Genomic DNA, 18,763 nt, shown 5'->3' with positions numbered 1-18,763 from the left:
TATTTGCAAATTATGGTGGAAAATAAGTATTTGGTCAATAACAAAAGTTTATCTCAATACTTTGTTATATACCCTTTGTTGGCAAAGACAGAGGTCAAACGTTTTCTGTAAGTCTTCACAAGGTTTTCACACACTGTTGCTGGTATTTTTGGCCCATTCCTCCATGCAGATCTCCTATAGAGCAGTGATGTTTTGGGGCTGTTGCTGGGCAACACGGACTTTCAACTCCCTCCAAAGATTTTCTATGGGGTTGAGATCTGGAGACTGGCTAGGCCACTCCAGGACCTTGAAATGCTTCTTACGAAGCCACTCCTCCGTTGCCCGGGCGGAGTGTTTGGGATCATTGTCATGCTGAAAGACCCAGCCACGTTTCATCTTCAATGCCCTTGCTGATGGAAGGAGGTTTTCACTCAAAATCTCACGATACATGGCCCCATTCATTCTTTCCTTTACACGGATCAGTCGTCCTGGTCCCTTTGCAGAAAAACAGCCCCAAAGCATGATGTTTCCACCCCCATGCTGGAGGTAGGTATGGTGTTCTTTGGATGCAACTCAGCATTCTTTGTCCTCCAAACACGACGAGTTGAGTTTTTACCAAAAAGTTCTATTTTGGTTTCATCTGACCATATGACATTCTCCCAATCTGCTTCTGGATCATCCAAATGCTCTCTAGCAAACTTCAGACGGGCCTGGACATGTACTGGCTTAAGCAGGGGGACACGTCTGGCACTGCAGGATTTGAGTCCCTGGCGGCGTAGTGTGTTACTGATGGTAGGCTTTGTTACTTTGGTCCCAGCTCTCTGCAGGTCATTCACTAGGTCCCCCCGTGTGGTTCTGGGATTTTTGCTCACCGTTCTTGTGATCATTTTGACCCCACGGGGTGAGATCTTGCGTGGAGCCCCAGATCGAGGGAGATTATCAGTGGTCTTGTATGTCTTCCATTTCCTAATAATTGCTCCCACAGTTGATTTCTTCAAACCAAGCTGCTTACCTATTGCAGATTCAGTCTTCCCAGCCTGGTGCAGGTCTACAATTTTGTTTCTGGTGTCCTTTGACAGCCCTTTGGTCTTGGCCATAGTGGAGTTTGGAGTGTGACTGTTTGAGGTTGTGGACAGGTGTCTTTTATACTGATAACAAGTTCAAACAGGTGCCATTAATACAGGTAACGAGTGGAGGACAGAGGAGCCTCTTAAAGAAGAAGTTACAGGTCTGTGAGAGCCAGAAATCTTGCTTGTTTGTAGGTGACCAAATACTTATTTTCCACCATAATTTGCAAATAAATGCATTAAAAATCCTACAATGTGATTTTCTGGATTTTTTATTCTCATTTTGTCTGTCATAGTTGAAGTGTACCTATGATGAAAATTATAGTCCTCTCTCATCTTTTTAAGTGGGAGAACTTGCACAATTGGTGGCTGACTAAATACTTTTTTGCCCCACTGTAAGTGAATGTCCTTCTCTACATATAAATGTGGCTCAATTTAGTCTTTGAAATTGTGTTTTTTACATTGGATAAAAGTAGACTCAGAGCTAGAAAATTGTATATCATACACTATAGTTGAAACAATGGGAAAGTAATTCTGCTTTGAAAGTTGATAAACTTTGATACATTTGCAACCTCACTTTTGAGAAAATGTCCCTTGAATGTTTTGGTACCTACTGGAGAGCTCTTCTTTGTCTACACCCATCCAGCATCGTTTACACCCTCTTAAGCTTTAGCTCCACCCATACATACGGCTCCCACTCAGCAGGGCTTGAGTGTTCTGATGCGTCTCCACTGCTTCCAGGAGGCCCTCCAAGGTCTGGGGCACGCATAGACTCGCTACCTTCTTCATGTCGTGGGGTAGTGCCCGTAGGAAGCGATCCAGGACCACTTTGTCTAGGATGGAGAGGGTGGGTACATCGGTTAGGAGCCATCCCCTGGTGACGCGCAGTATGTCGCTCATCTGGGCTCGGGGGGATGCGTCAGCTACGAACCTCCAGTTGTGGAATAGCTGAGCCTGATGGGCCAGGTTGTACCCCTAGCGGCTGAGTATCTCCCGTTTGAGTCCGTCGTAGGTAGCCGCCTGTTCATCGTTCAGGTCCCAATACGTCTTTTGGGCATTCCCAGAGAGGAACGGGGCCAGCAGACTGGCCCACTTCTGCCTTGGCCATCCTTCCCGTAGTGCTGTCCGTTCAAACGTACAGAGGTAGGTTTCGATGTCGTCATCTTCTGCTAGCTTGATTAAAAACTGGTTTGGATGTGATTCAGTAGACGCTCCTCCTTGTAGCTTCCTGATTTCCTCAATGAGGCGGACGTTTTGTAGTCGCTGTTCCTCCAGCGTTCGTTCCTGAACCGCCTGTTGGGCTTGTTGGGCCCGGATGAGCTGAGCTATCAACTCGTCCATGCTGATGCTGCGTAAACATCAACCCTGATCTGACCACATTGTCAAAATGCCCACATTCTCCACTACTTGTGGCAGACCAGGGGGTTGGGTCAAAACGTTTACACAGATCAGACACGGGCAGAGTAGGATTAGCTCAGTTTCAAAGGTGTTTATTAAAATAATAGTCCAAAAGAAAAGAATAGGTCTCCCCCAAGAGACCCTCTCCGGGACACTGTCTTCTGGGCTCCGGGTCTTGCTGTATTCTGTGGGGATCAAAACTGAACTCCCTCCTGTTTCCTCTGGTACCGTCCCCAACTATACAGGAGTACTTCTCTCCCCCAGTCTCTCCCTTGTGTGCTGCCCTTCTGGCAGCGTTATGGGACTTGTACAGCTGGTGAGCAATCAGCCCTTGATTACTCACAAATCCCCAATCAGCCCCAATTAGTCCTGGCCGGAGAGCCCGTCGAGACCTGGCACGTCCAGCAGATGGAGGGTTACCTTCCGGTAACCCGCCTCACCCAATGTGATACGGATCCGCTATTTTTTTAAACTTTATAGCCAGAACCTCCATCAGAAGCTAGCCATCAGAAGCTAACCAGCTAATTCATCACAACTAGCTAGCTGCCACCAAGTGACCCAGCCCCGAAGCTAGCTCTGAGCCAGGCCCACCTCTCGGCCTACTCAGTGATCACTCGGCTACACAGCTGATGCCTCCCGGACTCTTATCCCAACGCGGCTAGAATTCACTTCTCCACCGGATCCTTGCCGCAAGCACTGGACCTTTGCATCGGATCATCACTGCTAGCTAGCTGCTACCGAGTGGCTATAGTGACTAACGCCCCTGCCCCCACGCTAGCACCAGTTAGCCACGAGCCAGGCGCATCTCCTGGCTAGCAAACAAAATTACTACAATACCTCTTTCGCCATCTGGCCTGGACCCTTTGTCGACACGGCACCCCGCCGTACCATCACGACTGTTCTGTCGACGGAACTCCATCCGCTGTGCCCTCAACTGGCCTTGCCGGACGTTGGAGCAGACGCTTCTACTAACCTCGGCCTGCTAACGTTAAACGCTGTGTCTCCCGCGGGATAGCGTAGTAACGACTACCACGCGGCTTCCCTGTTCCATCTATTGCTGTTCACTGGACCCTATGATCACTTGGCTACATAGCTGATGCCTGCTAGACTGTTCATTAATCACGGTACGCCATTTTGTTTATGTTGTTTATCTGTCGGCCCCAGCCTCGAACTCAGGCCCTGTGTGTAGTTAACCGACCCTCTCTGCCCATTCATCGCATTTTACCTGTTGTTGTTTTCTTAGCTGATTAGCTGTTGTTGTCTTACCCGTTGTTGTCTTAGCTAGCTCTCCCAATCAACACCTATGATTGCTTTATGCCTCGCTTTATGTCTCTCTCAAATGTCAATATGCCTTGTATACTGTTGTTTAGGAGAGTTATCATTGTTTTAGTTTACTGTGGAGCCCCTAGTCCCACTCAACATGCCTCAGATACCTCCTTTGTCTAACCTCCCACACATGCAGTGACCTCACCCAGCATAACTAGCGCATCCAGAGATGCAACCTCTCTTATCATCACTCAGTGTGTCACGTTCCTGACCTGTTTTCTCTTGTTTTTGTATGTGTTTAGTTGGTCAGGGCGTGAGTTGGGGTGGGCATTCTATGTTATGTGTTTCTATGTTTAGGTTCATTGTCATTTAGCCTGATATGGTTCTCAATCAGGGACAGGTGTTTTACGTTTCCTCTGATTGAGAACCATATTAAGGTAGGTTGTTCACACTGGTTGTTTGTGGGTGGTTGTCTTCCGTGTTTGTGTCTGTGCACCACACGGGACTGTTTCGTTTGTTCGTTCGTTTGTGTAGTCTGTTCCTGTTCATGCGTTCTTCGTGTATATGTAAGTTCTCTAGTTCAGGTCTGTCTACGTTCGTTTTGTTGTTTTGTATTTTCCGAGTGTTTTCCGTATTCATTTTTTCCTTAATAAATATTCATCATGTCATATAACAACGCTGCGCTTTGGTCCAATCCCTACTCCTCCTCTTCGGACGAAGAGGAGGAGAACGACCGTTACACAGTGCCTGGGTTTATCTCCACTGTACCCGAACCACACCATACCCCAGTCTGTACATTATGCCCTGAATCTATTCTACCACAAACAGAAATCTGCTCCTTTTATTTGCAGTCCCCAAAGCTCTAGATGACCAGTTTTGATAGCCATTAGCCATACCCTCATCCTACTCCTCCTCTGTTCCTCGGGTGATGTGGAAGTTAACCCAGGCCCTGCGTGTCCCCAGACACTCTCATTTGTTGACAACTGTAACCGAAAAAGCCTTGGTTTCATGCATGTTAACATCAGAAGCCTCCTCCTTTGTTTTACTCACTGCTTTAGCACACTCCGCCAACCCTGATGTCCTTGCCGTGTCTGAATCCTGGCTTAGGAAGGCCACCAAAAATTCTGAGATTTCCATACCCAACTACAACATTTTCCGTCAAGATAGAACTGCCAAAGGGGGAGGAGTTGCAATCTACTCCAGAGATAGCCTGCAAAGTCCTGTCATACTTTCCAGGTCTATGCTCAAAGAGTTCGAGCTTCTAATTATTTTAATTAATCTCTCCAGAAATAAGTCTCCCACTGTTGCCGCCTGTTATAGACCCCTCTCAGCTCCCAGCTGTGCCCTGGACACCATATGTGAATTGATTGCCCCCCATCTATCTTCAGAGTTTGTTCTGTTAGGTGACCTAAATTGGGATATGCTTAAGTCCTAAAATCTAAGCTAGATGCCCTCAATCTCACACAAATTATCAAGGAACCCACCAGGTACAACCCTAAATCCGTAAACATGGGCACCCTCATAGATATTATCCTGACCAACTTGCCCTCCAAATACACCTCTGCTGTTTTCAATCAGGATCTCAGCGATCACTGCCTCATTGCCTGCATCCGCTATGTGTCCGCAGTCAAACAACCACCCCTCATCACTGTCAAACGCTCCTTAAAACACTTCTGCGAGCAGGCCTTTCTAATCGACCTGGCCCGGGTATGCTGGAAAGATATTGACCTCATCCCGTCAGTCGAGGATGCCTGGTCATTCTTTAAAAGTAATTTCCTCACCATCTTAAATAATCATGCCCCTTTCAAAAAATGTAGAACTAAGAACAGATATAGCCCTTGGTTCACTCCAGACCTGACTGCCCTCGACCAGCATAAAAACATCCTGTGGCAGACTGCACTAGCATCGAATAGTCCCAGCAATATGCAACTTTTCAGGGAAGTCAGGAACCAATACATGCAGTCAATCAGGAAAGCAAAGACTAGCTTTTTCAAACAGAAATTTGCATCCAGTAGCTCTAACTCCAAAAAGTTTTGGGACACTGTAAAGTCCATGGAGAATAAGAGCACATCCTCCTAGCTGCCCACTGCACTGAGGCTAGGTAACACTGTCACCACCGATAAATCCACGATAATCGAGAATTTCAATAAGCATTTCTCTATGGCTGGCTATGCTTTCCTCCTGGCTACCCCAACCCCGACCAACAGCTCTGCACCCCCCGCAGCTACTTGCCCAAGCCTCCCCAGCTTCTCCTTCACCAAAATCCAGATAGCAGATGTTCTGAAAGAGCTGCAAAACCTGGACCCGTACAAATCAGCTGGGCTAGACAATCTGGACCCTCTCTTTCTAAAATTATCCGCCGCCATTGTTGCAACCCCTATTACAAGTCTGTTCAAACTCTCTTTTGTATCGTCCGAGATCCCTAAAGATTGGAAAGCTGCCGCGGTCATCCCCCTCTTCAAAGGGGGTGACACTAGACCCAAACTGTTATAGACCTATATCCATCCTGTCCTGCCTTTCTAAAGTCTTCGAAAGCCAAGCTAATAAACAGATCACTGACCATTTAGAATCCCACCGTACCTTCTACGCTGTGCAATCCGGTGTCCGAGCTGGTCATGGGTGCACCTCAGCCACGCTCAAGGTACTAAACGATATCATAACCGCCATCGATAAAAGACAGTACTGTGCAATTGTCTTCATCGACCTGGCCAAGGCTTTCGACTCTGTCAATCACCGTATTCTTATCGGCAGACTCAACAGCCTTGGTCTCTCAAATGACTGCCTCGCCTGGTTCACCAACTACTTCTCAGTGTTCAGTGTGTCAAATCGGAGGGCCTGTTGTCCGGACCTCTGGCAGTCTCTATGGGGGTACCACAGGGTTAAATTCTTGGGCCGACTCTTTTCTCAGTATATATCAACGATGTCGCTCTTGCTGCGGGTGATTCCTTGATCCACCTCTACGCAGACGACACCATTCTGGCCATTCTTTGGACACTGTGTTAACAAACCTCCAAACAAGTTTCAATGCCATACAACTCTCCTTTCGTGGCCTCCAACTGCTCTTAAACACTAGTAAAACTAAATGCATTCTTTTCAACCGATCGCTGCCCGCACCCGCCCACCCGACTAGCATCACTACTCTGGACGGTTCTGACATAGAATATGTGGACAACTACAAATACCTAGGTGTCTGGCTAGACTGTAAACTCTCCTTCCAGACTCATATTAAACATCTCCAATCCAAAATTAAATCTAGAATCGGCTTCCTATTTCACAACAAAGCCTCATTCACTTATGCCGCCAAACATACCCTCGTAAAACTGACTATCCTACCGATCCTCGACTTCGGCGATGTCATTTACAAAATAGCTTCCAACACTCTACTCAGCAAACTGGATGCAGTCTATCACAGTGCCATCCGTTTTGTCACCAAAGCCCCTTATACCATCCACCACTGTGACCTGTATGCTCTAGTCGGCTGGCCCTCACTACATATTCTTCGCCAAACTCACTGGCTCCAGGTCATCTATAAGTCTATGCTAGGTAAAGCTCCGCCTTATCTCAGCTCACAGGTCATGATAACAACACCCACACGTAGCACGTGCTCCAGCAGGTATATTGCACTGGTCATCCCCAAAGCCAACACCCCCTTTGGCCGCATTTCCTTCCAGTTCTCTGCTGTCAATGACTGGAACGAATTGCAAAAATTGCTGAAGTTGGAGACTTATATTTCCCTCACTACCTTTAAACATCAGCTATCTGAGCAGCTAACCGATCGCTGCAGCTGTACATAGCCCATCTGTAAATAGCCCACCCAATCTACCTACCTCATCCCCATATTGTTTTTATTTACTTTTCTGCTCTTTTGCACACCAGTATTTCTACTTACACATCATCATCTGCTCATCTATCACTCCAGTGTTAATTTGCTAAATTGTAATTACTTCGCTACTATGGCCTATTTATTGCCTTACCTCCTCACGTCATTTGCACACACTTTATATCGACTTTTCTATTGTGTTGTTGACTGTACGCTTGTTTATTCCATGTGTAACTCTGTGTTGTTGTTTGTGTCGCACTGCTTTGCTTTATCTTAGCCAGGTCGCAGTTGTAAATGAGAACTTGTTCTCAACTAGCCTACCTGGTTAAATAAAGGTGTCAAAAGCGTTCCACAGGGATGCTGGCACACGTTGACTGCTTCCCACAGTTGTGTCAAGTTCGCTTGATGTCCTTTGGGTGGTGGACCATTTTTGATACACACGGGAAACTGTGAGAAGTACCAAGCAGCGTTGCAGTTCATGACACACTTAAACCGGTATGCCTGGCACCAACTACCACACCCAGTTCAAAGGCACTTAAATATTTTGTCTTGCCCATTCACCCTCGTAACCTTTTACTGCAGTGGGCTAAATAGAGTGTTTCTTCTTAGTTTGAATCATAAGTATACACCTCACACACATGGTTATGGGCTTAAAAAAAGAAGACACCTGTACCATGTCAGATATATAGTTGAAATGTATTCAATTTTGAGTTTGCATCCCAATATTACACTTTATATACATCACAGAAGACTGAAATATCGCAAAACTGTTTGACATACTGTAGAAACACTGGATTTTCTGCAGGTTTTTTAAAATTATGTTTTGTACACTCAGTGTAAATGTTAAGGCACAATTTTGTTTGGCTTCAGTTTGTGTAAACACTGGTTCAGGGATGGATTTCACCTCACACTTGCTCAGGCCATCTCTCTCTCTCTCTCTCTCTCTCTCTCTCTCTCTCTCTCTCTCTCTCTCTCTCTCTCTCTCTCTCTCTCTCTCTCTCTCTCTCTCTCTCTCTCTCTCTCTCTCTCTCTCTCTCTCTCTCTCTCTCTCTCTCTCTCTCTCTCTCTCTCTCTCTCTCTCTCTCTCTCTCTCTCTCTCTCTCTCTCTCTCTCTCTCTGGTTTCCGACTGGAGACATTAATATATCTGTGAGAATATAGAAAGTATTTGACTCTGATGTGTGCTACAGAAAGTATTTGACTCTAGTGACAAAATTAAGGAAATTAGAAGGGGGGGATTTCGGCAGGCAAGAAAATGGCCTTGCCGAAATCCCCCCCCATCCCCTTCTAATTTCCTTAATTTTGTCACTAGAGTCAAATACTTTCTATAGAACAAACTTCCCATCAGGATAGGCAGCCGAAATTAATAATGAATGTATGTGCGATATATTAAACATAGAGGAGGGAGTAGAATGTAATTTTGTGGCTAGAGTCAAATACTTTCTTAACCAGCACGGCTACCACAGCATTCTGCAGTGATACGCCATCCCATCTGGTTTGGGCTTAGTGGGACTATCATTTGTTTTTCAACAGAACAATGACCCAGCACACCTCCAGGCTGTGTAAGGGTTATTTTACCAAGGAGAGTGATGGAGTGCTGCATCAGATGACCTGGCCTCCACAATCCCCCATCCTCAACCAAATTGAGATGGTTTGGGATAAATCTCTATTGAACCTCAAAATATGAAAATTCTGGAACCCTATTTTGATAGTAAAATAATGACAACAATTTCCTAGTTGTCAAACTCCAAATTCATGAAAGTCACTGGTTTAGGTTGCACATAAAAATATCTGGAAACATTTGTGCTTGAACATGATGTTTGAATAAACCATTTATTTCTTGAATGATACCATTTTAGTAGTCTAGTACACTTTTTAATGAAACACTTTGAATGACTTTATGAGACAATGACGCTAAACATGTTTTCTATTGCGTGAAACCACAGCAATTGTGGTGCAACCAAATCTCGGGCTTTATTCAGATTACAACTGCTCACTTCCGGTTATTTGAAAACAAAATAATCTCCAAAATTTCGTAATTTTTCAAACAAGCCTTAGAAAGTTGGTTGCAATTTCAGGTTAATCCACCTGAAAAGACAGAACAAATAATACAACAAATATTGTTGTTAAACTCAAATATACTAATTGATAAAAAAAAACATATTTTTTGATAACATTTTTAAAAAAGGTATAATTTTTGTAAACAATTTCATAAATAGTACTGGTGGAGTTATGCCACACATGCAGCTAACACAGACATATGGAAATGTCTGCTCTACCCAAAATTACAACCAACAAACTGCAGCATTACCACAAAATTGGAAGAGGCAGGTAGAAGGGTAGGAAAGTAAAGAAATTGTTTGTCGGACCTGCATTAAAGACCATAAATGGTTAAAGAAAATTGTGATGAATAAAAACCTATACCAATTTCAATTAAGAACCAACAAATTGACAGATGTGCCATATAAAATGCTAAATAGTTGGGAAGAGATTTTTGATGTACTTATTCCATGGCACATGGTTTATGAATTGACACGCAAAACAACGCCGGATTCAAAACTTCTAAATTTTTCAATTAAAATGTTTAGACAAAATTCTTGCAACCAATATAATGTTATATATATGGGGGATACAATCTTCCCAGCTCTTCAGATTTTGCTGCAAGGAGGCAGAGTCATTAGATAATTAATTTTGGTACTGACCATATGTAGCTCATTTTTGGTCACAAGTCCGGGAATGGCTGAAGAATTGCAACATTTACCTAGAACCAACGCTGCAGATAGCAATACTGGGTGATTTGAAAAGTCATAGTCAATCAATCAATAATATAGTAATTATTTAGCAAAAATGTTTATCTTTAATTTAACAATCTGTAGAAGCTATGAGAATAGAAAGGTTCAGTACGTTTGTGAAGCACAGTTGAAAAATATATGGTAAATAGAATCCAAAATGGATGGTGTTAAGAGATAGATGGGAGGGATTGAATGGAGCTGAAGGGTGGGACTAATAACAACAAGATAACCAATGCAAAATGTATATAGGTTCAGAAATTTTGTGAAATAGCACAGTTACAAATAGAATATAGCTCAGAGTCAGGACAGGCAAGGGTCAAAACCAGGAGAGTGAGGAAAAAGAGAGACTGGGAAAAGCAGGAGCTGAGAACAAAAACGCTGGTTGACTCGACAAACAAGACGAACTGGCAACGGACAAACAGAGAACACAGGTATAAATACACAGGGGATAATGGGGAAGATGGGCGACACCTGGAGGGGGGTGGAGACAATCACAAGGACAGGTGAAAAAGATCAGGGCGTGCAGTAATAAAACACCAGGTGCAAAATATATAGACATTGTACAGTTGAAGTCAGAAGTTTACGTACACCTTAGCCAAGTACAGAAATGTTGTGAAATAGCAGTTACAAATAGAAATCAAACTGGGTGGACATCAGAAATAGAGGAAGGACTAAAAACAAACAAAATATAACTATTGTAAAATAGATTGTGTCTGTAAAATGTGTATAATGTGTATGTACTGAAGGTAGAAGCCTAAGTGTTATTGTTTATCAGTTTACTCCAATTGGGGGAAGGGTGGTAGGGTTTGCAGGAAAAGTAAAGGTATATTCTAAAAAAAAAAGTGTGTACAGTTGAAGTCAGAAGTTTACATACACCTTAGATAAATACATTTAAACAAAAATTTTCACAATTCCTGACATTTAATCCTAGTAAAAATGCCATGTCTTAGGTCAGTTAGGAACACCACTTCATTTTAAGAATGTGAAATGTCAGAATAATTGTAGAGAGAATGATTTATTTATTTCAGCTTTTATTTCGTTCAACACATTCCCAGTGGGTCAGAACATTACATACACTCAATTAGTATTTGGATGCATTGCCCTTAAATCGTTTAACTTGGGTCAAACAATTCGGGTAGCCTTCCACAAGCTTCCCACAATAAGTTGGATGAATTTTGGCCCATGCCTCCTGACAGAGCTGGTGTAACTGAATCAGGTTTGTAGGCCTCCTTGCTTGCACACGCCTTTTCAGTTCTGCCCACATATTTTCTATAGGACTGAGGTCAGGGCCTGGTGATGGCCACTCCAATAACTTGACTTTGTTGTTCTTTAGCCATTTTGCCACAACTTTGGAAGTATGCTTGGGGTCATTGTCCATTTGGAAGACCCATTTGCGACCAAGCTTTAACTTCCTGGCTGATGTCTTGAGATGTTGCTTCAATATATTCACATCATTTCCTACCTCATGATGCCATCTATTTTGTGAAGTGCACCAGTCCCTCCTGCAGCAAAGCACCGCCACAACATGATGCTGTCCCCCCCGTGCTTCACAGTTGGGATGGTGTTCTTCGGCTTGCAAGCGTCCCCCTTTTTCCTCCAAACATAACGATGGTCATTATGGCCAAACAGTTCTATTTTTGTTTCATCAGACCAGAGGACATTTCTCCAAAAAGTATGATCTTTGACCCCATGTGCAGTTGCAAACCGTAGTCTGGCTTTTTTATGCCGGTTTTTGGAGCAGTGGCTTCTTCCTTGCTGAGCGGCCTTTCAGGTTATGTCGATATAGGACTCGTTTTACTGTGGACATAGATACTTTTGTTCCTGTTTCCTCCAGCATCTTCACAAGGTCCTTTGCTGTTGTTCTGGGATTGATTTGCACTTTTCGCACCAAAGTACATTCATCTCTAGGAGACAGAACGCGTCTCCTTCCTGAGCAGGTTTAAATTTAACCCCAGGGGGAGGATAAACTCATTTGAGGTAAACCCAATTGCTGCCCAGGAAAAATAAACATCAGTGGTCTGGTGGGGCTGCGGTCTACTAAATCTAACTGCTCCTTGATTCCATGTTTTCTTAAGTGTCTCTCACATTTAGAAATAAATCTAATCTCATAGACAATCAATCCAAATATAATCACCCGTACCAAAAAGATCACTCTCATATCTTTTTATTATATGTCAACACATTCAAAATCTACTGCCGAAAAAACATACCTCCATTTAAGTTATAGAGCTCATATTCTATATTCCTCAGTACACCTGCTGTTGTACAAACAACACTGTATATACAGTTGAAGTCGGAAGTTTACATACACTTAGGTTGGAGTCATTAAAACTTGTTTTTCAACCACTCCACAAATATCTTGCTAACAAACTATAGTTTTGGCAAGTCGGTTAGGACATCTACATTGTGCATGACACAAGTAATTTTTCCAACAATTGTTTACAGACAGATTATTTCACTTATAATTCACTGTATCACAATTCCAGTGGGTCAGAAGTTTACATACACTAAGTTGACTGTGCCTTTAAACAGCTTGGAAAAATCCAGAAGATGATGTCATGGCTTTAGAAGCTTCTGATAGGCTAATTGACATAATTTGAGTCAATTGGAGGTGTACCTGTGGATGTATTTCAAGGCCTACCTTCAAACTCAGTGCCTCTTTGCTTGACATCATGGGAAAATCAAAAGAAATCAGCCAAGACCTCAGAAAAAGAATTGTAGACCTCCACAAGTCTGGTTCATCCTTGGGAGCAATTTCCAAATGCCTGAAGGTAGCACGTTCTTCTGTACAAACAATAGTACGCAAGTATAAACACCATAGGACCACGCAGCCGTCATACCGCTCAGGAAGGAGACGAGTTCTGTCTCCAAGAGATGAACGTACTTTGGTGCGAAAAGTGCAAATCAATCCCAGAATATCCTCAAATGACCTTGTGAAGATGTTGGAGGAAACATGTACAAAAGTATCTATATCCAAAGTAAATCGAGTCCTATATTGACATAACCTGAACGGCCACTCAACAACAATCTCAAGACACCAGTCAGGAGGTTAAAGCTTGGTCTCAAATGGGTCTTCCAAATGGACAATGACCCCAAGCATACTTCAAAAGTTGTGGCAAAATGGCTTAAGGACAACAAAGTCAAGGTATTGGAGTGGCCATCACAAAGCCCTGACCTCCATCCTATAGAACATTTGTGGGCAGAACTGAAAAAGCGTGTGCAAGCAAGGAGGCCTACAAACCTGATTCAGTTACACCAGCTCTGTCAGGAGGAATGGGCCAAAATTCACCCAACTTATTGTGGGAAGCTTGTGGAAGGCTACCCGAAACGTTTGACCCAAGTTAAACAATTTAAAGGCAATACTACCAAATACTAATTGAGTGTATGTAAACTTCTGACCCACTGGGAATGTGATGAAATAAATAAAAGCTGAAATAAATCATTCTCTCTACTATTATTCTGACATTTCACATTCTTAAAATGAAGTGGTGATCCTAACTGACCTAAGGCAGGGAATTTTACTAGGATTAAATGTCAGGAATTGTGAAAAACCTAGTTTAAATGTATTTGGCTAAGGTGTATGTAAACTTCCGACTTCAACTGTACACACTTTTTTTTAGAATATACCTTTACTTTTTCCTGCAAACCCTACCACCCTTCCCCCAATTGGAATAAACTGATAAACAATAACACTTAGGCTTCTACCTTCAGTACATACACATTATATACATTTTACAGACACAATCTATTTTACAATAGTTTATTTTGTTTGTTTTTAGTCCTTCCTCTATTTCTGATGTCCACCCAGTTTGATTTCTATTTGTAACTGCTATTTCACAACATTTCTGTACTTGGCTAAGGTGTACGTAAACTTCTGACTTCAACTGTACAATGTCTATATATTTTGCACCTGGTGTTTTATTACTGCACGCCCTGATCTTTTTCACCTGTCCTTGTGATTGTCTCCACCCCCCTCTAGGTGTCGCCCATCTTCCCCATTATCCCCTGTGTATTTATACCTGTGTTCTCTGTTTGTCCGTTGCCAGTGCGTCTTGTTTGTCGAGTCAACCAGCGTTTTTGTTCTCAGCTCCTGCTTTTCCCAGTCTCTCTTTTTCCTCACTCTCCTGGTTTTGACCCTTGCCTGTCCTGACTCTGAGCCTGCCTGCCTGACTACTCTGCCTGCCCCTGACCCTGAGCCCGCCTACTGACCTGTACCTTTGCCCCACCTCTGGATTATTGACCTCTGCCTACCCTGAGCCTGCCTGCCATCTGGTACCGTTGCCCCAACTCTGGTTTACTGACCCCTGCCTGCCTTGACCTGTCTATTGCCTGCCCCTGTTTTATTATTAAACCATTGTTAATTCGACGTATCTGCATCTGGGTCTTACCTTGATTCCTGATAATTACATGGTTTGATAAGGATGTTAAACAGAAGAATGATGTTAAGAACATCTCATTTACTCAGCAGCGGCCCCTGCCCAGTCTGTTCTGGACATGTGTTATCTCTTAATGGAGTTTAGCGTATCATCATGGCCGTGATGAGTTATAACCTGCTTTTTGACTGTGGGAGACTAGGATTGCTTCCACAACTATTCACCACTGGCTCCTCATTTACAAACCTAACGGCTTTTACCACTCGCAACAACACAATCCATGATAACTCACTCTTAATGCTGTTTTTTCTACTCTGGCTGACCAACCGCATGCTGCTTCCTTCCCCATGGCTGGCTGGTGCAGGTCATGAAACTATATCTTAGAAAAACACTTGGGATTCCCAATGAAAGTGCCTCTGCTACGCTGCAGGTCCTCGTCAAGCTTAGCTTGAGAGAACAGCCTCGTGAGGAGAGAAGGGCCTGCTGGAGAGGAGAGGGCTATCTGAGGAAATGCTCATAGCTAGGCAGCACATATTGGACTATATGATTGTTGCCAGCGTCCCCCACCAGTAGTGGTAGTTCAGCAAAGACATTGCACTCTGTTGCAGGTCACTAGAATAACTTCTCAGATGAACAATGAACAGAGACAATACTTCTATGGACATTTCCAGAATACTGAACATTTCCCCCTCTTGGCTTGTGTGGACTGTGGATGATTGGATCAGTGTTGTCCAAGTCAGAGCTAACAATCCTCATGTTAAAGTTGACCCCGGTTTTTATTTTTCAATTCGGATATAACAATAACACTGTATAACACCTTATGACTAAAATAACTTCCTACTGACTGTACAAGTGTTGTGCCGGACTTCCTTATGAAGGCAACAATGCTCAGACAGAACAGACCACACATGAAAACAGGATGACACCTGACAACCTTGAAGACGTAACAATGTCGGTCTCTGCTGAGACAAAAGTGTGACAATGTGTGGCGCGGAAGTGTAAAGAGGATTTGACGTGGTTCAAATGAAAGAGCTAATTGTGATATAATGGTAATCACATTAAGCAACAATAAGCAGCTTTTTACTCAGGACTGGAGCATTTCCCTCCTGCCACTATTTATCATGGTTTACCAACAGTGTGTGGGGGACAAAATATGTCTGGGCCAATTAATGACAGGAAGATGGCGTCTGGCATGATGTCACATCCTGTTGAGGTGCTGGCCAGGTGGTCAAGTGTTTGCCAGTTCAGGTAACTCAGGCCATACAAAGATGATACAACTCTGAATCATCACAGTCTTGTGTAACCATTCCCCTGATTGTGCTCCTCTTTATAATTCATCATTTGTACTGAGGAACACATTTACCCAGAACTTCAGTGCACCATACTATAATATGGGATTCCTCAGCCTTTTGTTGTTGATGGGCCATATCATCAACAAAAGGCCACAATCTACCATAGAAGTTACTGTAATGACTTATCAATAATTGATCCCATATCTCAGGAGCGGAGGAGCTCTCTGTACTCTTAATCAATCCCCTGAAATGGCAGTAGGGGTTTCTCTGACTACCTCCCCCCTAAAGGGCCCACCGTGGAGGAAACCAGATCTGCCCACAATGATGAATGGACATCATTAATGTTGTTCATCTGTTTACCTTTTTCTCTGCAATCTGGGAAAATGAGGGGTCACCAGCGAGAGGGAAATGTGCTTACTTTGGCACCCCAGTTCCTGCGAGCCACCCATTTGGTCCTCAGAACATCAATAGCCACTGTGGAGTGTGCTGGGGACTCATTTACTACACGTTGACCTGACGACCTTCCACACTACTTTCTACTGGAGCACTCCTCACAACGGCCATTGTTTTGGCGTTTTGGTTAGGATTGTTTTGTATCACTATCCCAAATTCCTTCACAAAATAAACATGGATTTGGCTTTCTGCTCTTAATGGTCTCCTAGAGTATCTATCACTCATCCACACAGTATGGAGGAACCAGCTCATTTTCAACTCACTACTCCGCTTAAATGTCATGTGATGGAAAAGGTCATTGTGACAGTGTTCTTAATGAAGGAATAATGTAACATTAAGCCAAGGGCACTTACCAGTACTGGCACATATTAGGTAATGAGCAAAATAATTATAAAATGGTTTGGATGGTTATAGATTCAGTAAGATGTTTTAGGTCCATTGTGGCAGTTTTACAGGTTTATCACCGAAATCTAACATTTGAATGTTTAATTACTTGAAATGTCAACTTGGCTTAATATATGTTTTGTCCTAACAGATAATCCTTGAATTCTATTCATTCTTTGAATCGTTTTTGAGAAGAAAAAAACAGTTCCATCTTACTTAAACGAAACATGTGATCAGAGCAGGAATTAGACTTCCTCTTGTCTAAACACATGGACAAGCGTCAGAATGTTTGACATGGGACTAGAGAGCACAAGGATAACATTGAACCTCCAGCACTATGGTTTGAGCAAAATCACTGTAGGACCCAGGGTAGTTTCAGGGGGTGACAGACAGTGTAAAGATTCCTCTGCCTTTAGAGGCCAGTCACTCTCACCAGGTTTGCTTGTCCTGTTAGCATATATTTATACTGCAAACAGATTGAGGGAGCTAATTAGCTCTTATCAGACAGTGCACCTTTAAAAACAGACCTAAATCACTGGACAGATGGTGAGGCAGCAGAGGCATAGCTGTGTACTAAGTGTCTGCGTCTGTCCTCTGAACAAACACAGCCCATGGCCACTGTTGTTGTAGTAGGGGATGACCACTGTTGGTTTTAGCCCTCCATTTTCACAAGTTTTTACTTATTTTTCTTTCCGTTTATGCAAAAATGTGAAAACACACAAAGTCCACAGTCATGGCTGATGATGCTGAATTGTGTCAGTGTGATTGCATTGGATGACTTTAGGACGTTGATGAGTTATATATTTGTTCCCATCCCTCCACACGTTGTCTGGAATACACTTTATCAAATTTGTCACCAATATGACATTCATGCTTCAGATTTTGAATGCATGAATAATAGAGAAGCACAAAGGATCTTTGAGTTAAACTGTTCCATAATCGTGTTTTGGCTGAAGTGTACGTGTGATATAGGACACTGGGGATATATCCTGTCCAGTGTGCTGTTTGGGTAAAAAAGTGAGGATATTTGGATGACTAGATATAAAGATGAATATTGCTATGAAGAAAGAATCTGACAGCCCAAACAGGAGTGGCTCGTGGTGGTCCTTAGGGTGGAAAGTATAGACATGATTATATACATATGTGTTGTAATTCTATGGCATTCTTTGAGGAGGAGTTCTTTATCATCCATGTCCATTTGCACTGACCCATGGTCCGTTGAGCTGGGGTGGGTGTGTAGGTGGTGGTAGGGTGGGATTTCTGGGTCTCCTCAGAGTGTCTAAAATGTTTACAAACACCATCATCCTAAGTGTGGTCTGTACAATAGCGGACAGCGGTGGAATCATTCAGTGCTGCTGGAGGAATGTGTGGAAGACAAGTGAAGAATCTTTGCATTCCTGTGCTACTGCAAACACAGGAGTCCCATACAGAAGATTAACTCTTTGTGTCAACAGTCAAGGAATCTCCCTCTCCCAGACCCAACTAAATATAAAAGCCCATCTCTCTTAAAGAGAAAATCTCCATGCATCCTGGATCCTGAACCCATGGAGAAGAGTATTAAATGTTCCTGTTAAAAGGGAATATAAATGTTTGCTTTGCTCCAATGACTCTGTACATCCTGAGTACTTTCAGTGACACTTTCTCAGCCAGAGGATGTCATGGTTGGAGACAAGAATCTTCTGTATCTCACAGAAGTACCAGGATTCTCATACCCAAGAGGCTGAAAATGGATCAACTGTGCAACATAAACAATAACATACTCTCACCAAGCTGCCTTGGTGGTGCACTATTTCTTTTTTTGTTGCATTGTGGGACTAATCAGTCTCCATGAAATCAGACTATGGAGTGGGTTGGGGTGGGGAGATCGGAGAGGATATATAGTTTGACAGTGACAAAGAACATAGTGTCCTTTCTAATGAAAATGTCATCAGTGACACTCAT

This window comes from Salvelinus namaycush, chromosome 15, assembly GCF_016432855.1.
Source record: "Salvelinus namaycush isolate Seneca chromosome 15, SaNama_1.0, whole genome shotgun sequence".
NCBI lineage: Eukaryota > Metazoa > Chordata > Actinopteri > Salmoniformes > Salmonidae > Salvelinus > Salvelinus namaycush.
This window is presented reverse-complemented; position numbering follows the sequence as displayed.